The sequence below is a fragment of the Heterodontus francisci genome, chromosome 33 (assembly GCF_036365525.1).
Source record: "Heterodontus francisci isolate sHetFra1 chromosome 33, sHetFra1.hap1, whole genome shotgun sequence".
NCBI lineage: Eukaryota > Metazoa > Chordata > Chondrichthyes > Heterodontiformes > Heterodontidae > Heterodontus > Heterodontus francisci.
Genome location: NC_090403.1, coordinates 50,265,449 through 50,271,448, shown reverse-complemented (window position 1 = coordinate 50,271,448; position 6,000 = coordinate 50,265,449). Strand labels below are relative to the sequence as shown.

The 6,000-nt window shown below is 47.2% G+C and overlaps 4 non-coding genes across 4 annotated transcripts; all 4 read right to left on the bottom strand.

Moving 5' to 3' along the window:
* Nucleotides 1-277: 277 nt before the first annotated feature.
* Nucleotides 278-349, bottom strand: trnac-gca (transfer RNA cysteine (anticodon GCA)). Its single transcript has one exon. It is a non-coding gene; the product is annotated as a tRNA-Cys (tRNA).
* A 1,591-nt stretch (nt 350-1,940) lies between these two features.
* Nucleotides 1,941-2,012, bottom strand: trnac-gca (transfer RNA cysteine (anticodon GCA)). The gene has a single exon. It is a non-coding gene; the product is annotated as a tRNA-Cys (tRNA).
* Nucleotides 2,013-3,603: 1,591 nt separating this feature from the next.
* Nucleotides 3,604-3,675, bottom strand: trnac-gca (transfer RNA cysteine (anticodon GCA)). The gene has a single exon. It is a non-coding gene; the product is annotated as a tRNA-Cys (tRNA).
* Nucleotides 3,676-5,266: 1,591 nt separating this feature from the next.
* Nucleotides 5,267-5,338, bottom strand: trnac-gca (transfer RNA cysteine (anticodon GCA)). Its single transcript has one exon. It is a non-coding gene; the product is annotated as a tRNA-Cys (tRNA).
* Between the last annotated feature and the right edge of the window lie 662 nt (nt 5,339-6,000).

The following is a 6,000-nucleotide window of genomic DNA, read 5'->3' as shown; positions in this document are numbered from 1 at the left end:
GCAAAAGAAGGTGAGGTGACATGCGGAGCATTTCTTTGCACCGCGACTTGTTCTAATGTGGAAGGGACTGGCTGAAAGTTTGATTTGTAAATTTCAAGAGAGAATTGTATAATGACTTCAGGCGGACTAATTCACAGAGCAATGGGTGAAACGCAAAGCAGTTACGACAATGTTTTTGTGTGGTAGAGAGCAAAAGGCCATGCTCTGTGTGGCATGATCAGCTGCTGACAAAGGGCAAGGAATCGCAGCAATCATAATGAGAAAGTGGTGCTGGAAAAGGGGGCACCTGACTTTGAACCAAGGACCTCTTGATCTGCAGTCAAATGCTCTCCCACTGAGCTATACCCCCACTGCTAAGAACTGCTTCTTTTAGCATCCAAAGTAAATGAGCCAAAGGATTCTTGACAGCCGCACCAGCTCCTCCATATCATTGAGGCACATCACCAGCTGGGCCCAATTTCCAGCCACCCCTGAGATGCCCCACTTCATGCACTTGGCTTCATTGCGGGCATCAGCATGTTAATATTTGGGGGAAGGTCCCGTGCTTTTTGCATAGGATTCATGGCCGCAAGTCGACTTGGAAGGAAGATGAGGCAAGTGCACTGCCATTGGAAAATTTTTGGTAGCTATTTCTCATTTGACCAGTTTTCTTGGTGCGTGGTGTCGTGCCGGGAATATTTGCACGGGCTGCTCGTCTCTATTCATCTGCCGCCGCTCAGTGGCCACCCTTGCACCACTGAGTCAAAAGACTGTATGTTCTAGCTCCCCCACTCCAAAGATGTGTGCACACAATCCAGGCTGGCAATTCACTTCATGACTGAGGGAAGGGCAGTCAAGGAAAGAGGGTCCATTTTTCAGATCAATCCTCCAAGCAGGGCCTTGTGTGTCTTCCTAGGTGGCGGTCAGTGATGGAATGGTCGAATTTAAGAAGAGCAGGGACGTTCTTCCCATTTTCCGCAGCAACATTTCTTGCGAAAAGCACAGCTTTGGCTTCTTTTCCACAATGCACTTTGCTGCATTGCAAACTCTCACTTGCTGGTCTGACTGACCAAACTGCAACTTAGCAAGATTGTGCATTGGTGGAGAGAGGACAAGTGGAGTTACTTGAGAGCTTTCAATGAGCACAGTGCAGCTGCAGAGAATGAGCAAAACTGCATTGTCTCAATTTGTACTGTCAGGGCAACAAAGGCAGCATTGGGATTTCAAGCAGAGACCTCGTGATCTGCAGTCAAGTGCTCTCCTACTGAGCTGTACCAGCCAGCTACCATGCTTGCTTTCAAGTATTTCTGGATAAAATTGTCTATGGGGCTAAAAACATTGCATTTTAGGCTGCAGTAAAAACACAAAATGCTGCAAACGCTCAGTAGGTCTGCTAGCATCTGTGGAGAGAGAAGCAAAGTCAACGTTTCAGACCTGTCAACTTTCATCAATTGCACCTGCAAGACAGGGATGGGGTCATTTTGAAGAAGCGATTTCACAATATCAAACTTTGCTTTCAAAAGTCTCCTCTGCGTTCTTTCTTAGCATGGCACCGCATCCTGTCTGCACACTTACTTTTACTGATTGTGTGCTCATCAAAATCATGAAAGGTTTTCAGGAGCAAATAAACAGTTGCCACTTGCATTCGGTTTGGTTAGAAGAGGACAGAGACGGAAAGTGTTTGGCAAAAGAAGATGAGGTGACATGCGGAGCATTTCTTTGCACCGCGACTTGTTCTAATGTGGAAGGGACTGGCTGAAAGTTTGATTTGTAAATTTCAAGAGAGAATTGTATAATGACTTCAGGCGGACTAATTCATAGAGCAATGGGTGAAACGCAAAGCAGTTACGACAATGTTTTTGTGTGGTAGAGAGCAAAAGGCCATGCTCTGTGTGGCATGATCAGCTGCTGACAATGGGCAGGGAATAGCAGCAATCATAATGAGGAAGTGGTGCTGAAGAAGGGGGCACCTGGATTTGAACCAGGGACCTCTTGATCTGCAGTCAAATGCTCTCCCACTGAGCTATACCCCCACTGCAAAGGACTGCTTCTTTTAGCATCCAAAGTAAATGAGCCAAAGGATTCTTGACAGCCGCACCAGCTCCTCCATATCATTGGGGCACATCACCAGCTGGGCCCAATTTCCAGCCACCCCTGAGATGCCCCACTTCATGCACTTGGCTTCATTGCGGGCATCAGCACGTTAATATTTGGGGGAAGGTCCCGTGCTTTTTGCATAGGATTCATGGCCGCAAGTCGACTTGGAAGAAAGATGAGGCAAGTGCACTGCCATTGGAAAATTTTTGGTCGCTATTTCTCATTTGCCCTGTTTTCTTGGTGCGTGGTGTCGTGCCAGGAATATTTGCACGGGCTGTTCGTCTCTATTCATCTGCCGCCGCTCAGTGGCCACCCTTGCACCACTGAGTCAAAAGACTGTATGTTCTAGCTCCCCCACTCCAAAGATGTGTGCACACAATCCAGGCTGGCAATTCACTTCATGACTGAGGGAAGGGCAGTCAAGGAAAGAGGGTCCATTTTTCAGATCAATCCTCCAAGCAGGGCCTTGTGTGTCTTCCTAGGTGGCGGTCAATGATGGAATGGTAGAATTTAAGAAGAGCAGGGACGTTCTTCCCATTTTCCGCAGCAACATTTCTTGCGAAAAGCACAGCTTTGGCTTCTTTTGCACAATGCACTTTGCTGCATTGCAAACTCTCACTTGCTGGTCTGACTGACCAAACTGCAACTTAGCAAGATTGTGCATTGGTGGAGAGAGGACAAGTGGAGTTACTTGAGAGCTTTGAATGAGCACAGTGCAGCTGCAGAGAATGAGCAAAACTGCATTGTCTCAATTTGTACTGTCAGGGCAACAAAGGCAGCATTGGGATTTCAAGCAGAGACCTCGTGATCTGCAGTCAAGTGCTCTCCTACTGAGCTGTACCAGCCAGCTACCATGCTTGCTTTCAAGTATTTCTGGATAAAATTGTCTATGGGGCTAAAAACATTGCATTTTAGGCTGCAGTAAAAACACAAAATGCTGCAAACGCTCAGTAGGTCTGCTAGCATCTGTGGAGAGAGAAGCAAAGTCAACGTTTCAGACCTGTCAACTTTCATCAATTGCACCTGCAAGACAGGGATGGGGTCATTTTGAAGAAGCGATTTCACAATATCAAACTTTGCTTTCAAAAGTCTCCTCTGCGTTCTTTCTTAGCATGGCACCGCATCCTGTCTGCACACTTACTTTTACTGATTGTGTGCTCATCAAAATCATGAAAGGTTTTCAGGAGCAAATAAACAGTTGCCACTTGCATTCGGTTTGGTAAGAAGAGGACAGAGACGGAAAGTGTTTGGCAAAAGAAGGTGAGGTGACATGCGGAGCATTTCTTTGCACCGCGACTTGTTCTAATGTGGAAGGGACTGGCTGAAAGTTTGATTTGTAAATTTCAAGAGAGAATTGTATAATGACTTCAGGCGGACTAATTCACAGAGCAATGGGTGAAACGCAAAGCAGTTACGACAATGTTTTTGTGTGGTAGAGAGCAAAAGGCCATGCTCTGTGTGGCATGATCAGCTGCTGACAATGGGCAGGGAATCGCAGCAATCATAATGAGAAAGTGGTGCTGAAGAAGGGGGCACCTGGATTTGAACCAGGGACCTCTTGATCTGCAGTCAAATGCTCGCCCACTGAGCTATACCCCCACTGCAGAAGACTGCTTCTTTTAGCATCCAAAGTAAATGAGCCAAAGGATTCTTGACAGCCGCACCAGCTCCTCCATATCATTGGGGCACATCACCAGCTGGGCCCAATTTCCAGCCACCCCTGAGATGCCCCACTTCATGCACTTGGCTTCATTGCGGGCATCAGCACGTTAATATTTGGGGGAAGGTCCCGTGCTTTTTGCATAGGATTCATGGCCGCAAGTCGACTTGGAAGAAAGATGAGGCAAGTGCACTGCCATTGGAAAATTTTTGGTAGCTATTTCTCATTTGCCCTGTTTTCTTGGTGCGTGGTGTCGTGCCGGGAATATTTGCACGGGCTGCTCGTCTCTATTCATCTGCCGCCGCTCAGTGGCCACCCTTGCACCACTGAGTCAAAAGACTGTATGTTCTAGCTCCCCCACTCCAAAGATGTGTGCACACAATCCAGGCTGGCAATTCACTTCATGACTGAGGGAAGGGCAGTCAAGGAAAGAGGGTCCATTTTTCAGATCAATCCTCCAAGCAGGGCCTTGTGTGTCTTCCTAGGTGGCGGTCAATGATGGAATGGTCGAATTTAAGAAGAGCAGGGACGTTCTTCCCATTTTCCGCAGCAACATTTCTTGCGAAAAGCACAGCTTTGGCTTCTTTTGCACAATGCACTTTGCTGCATTGCAAACTCTCACTTGCTGGTCTGACTGACCAAACTGCAACTTAGCAAGATTGTGCATTGGTGGAGAGAGGACAAGTGGAGTTACTTGAGAGCTTTGAATGAGCACAGTGCAGCTGCAGAGAATGAGCAAAACTGCATTGTCTCAATTTGTACTGTCAGGGCAACAAAGGCAGCATTGGGATTTCAAGCAGAGACCTCGTGATCTGCAGTCAAGTGCTCTCCTACTGAGCTGTACCAGCCAGCTACCATGCTTGCTTTCAAGTATTTCTGGATAAAATTGTCTATGGGGCTAAAAACATTGCATTTTAGGCTGCAGTAAAAACACAAAATGCTGCAAACGCTCAGTAGGTCTGCTAGCATCTGTGGAGAGAGAAGCAAAGTCAACGTTTCAGACCTGTCAACTTTCATCAATTGCACCTGCAAGACAGGGATGGGGTCATTTTGAAGAAGCGATTTCACAATATCAAACTTTGCTTTCAAAAGTCTCCTCTGCGTTCTTTCTTAGCATGGCACCGCATCCTGTCTGCACACTTACTTTTACTGATTGTGTGCTCATCAAAATCATGAAAGGTTTTCAGGAGCAAATAAACAGTTGCCACTTGCATTCGGTTTGGTAAGAAGAGGACAGAGACGGAAAGTGTTTGGCAAAAGAAGGTGAGGTGACATGCGGAGCATTTCTTTGCACCGCGACTTGTTCTAATGTGGAAGGGACTGGCTGAAAGTTTGATTTGTAAATTTCAAGAGAGAATTGTATAATGACTTCAGGCGGACTAATTCACAGAGCAATGGGTGAAACGCAAAGCAGTTACGACAATGTTTTTGTGTGGTAGAGAGCAAAAGGCCATGCTCTGTGTGGCATGATCAGCTGCTGACAATGGGCAGGGAATAGCAGCAATCATAATGAGGAAGTGGTGCTGAAGAAGGGGGCACCTGGATTTGAACCAGGGACCTCTTGATCTGCAGTCAAATGCTCTCCCACTGAGCTACACCCCCACTGCAAAGGACTGCTTCTTTTAGCATCCAAAGTAAATGAGCCAAAGGATTCTTGACAGCCGCACCAGCTCCTCCATATCATTGGGGCACATCACCAGCTGGGCCCAATTTCCAGCCACCCCTGAGATGCCCCACTTCATGCACTTGGCTTCATTGCGGGCATCAGCACGTTAATATTTGGGGGAAGGTCCCGTGCTTTTTGCATAGGATTCATGGCCGCAAGTCGACTTGGAAGAAAGATGAGGCAAGTGCACTGCCATTGGAAAATTTTTGGTCGCTATTTCTCATTTGCCCTGTTTTCTTGGTGCGTGGTGTCGTGCCGGGAATATTTGCACGGGCTGCTCGTCTCTATTCATCTGCCGCCGCTCAGTGGCCACCCTTGCACCACTGAGTCAAAAGACTGTATGTTCTAGCTCCCCCACTCCAAAGATGTGTGCACACAATCCAGGCTGGCAATTCACTTCATGACTGAGGGAAGGGCAGTCAAGGAAAGAGGGTCCATTTTTCAGATCAATCCTCCAAGCAGGGCCTTGTGTGTCTTCCTAGGTGGCGGTCAATGATGGAATGGTCGAATTTAAGAAGAGCAGGGACGTTCTTCCCATTTTCCGCAGCAATATTTCTTGCGAAAAGCACAGCTTTGGCTTCTTTTGCACAATGCACTT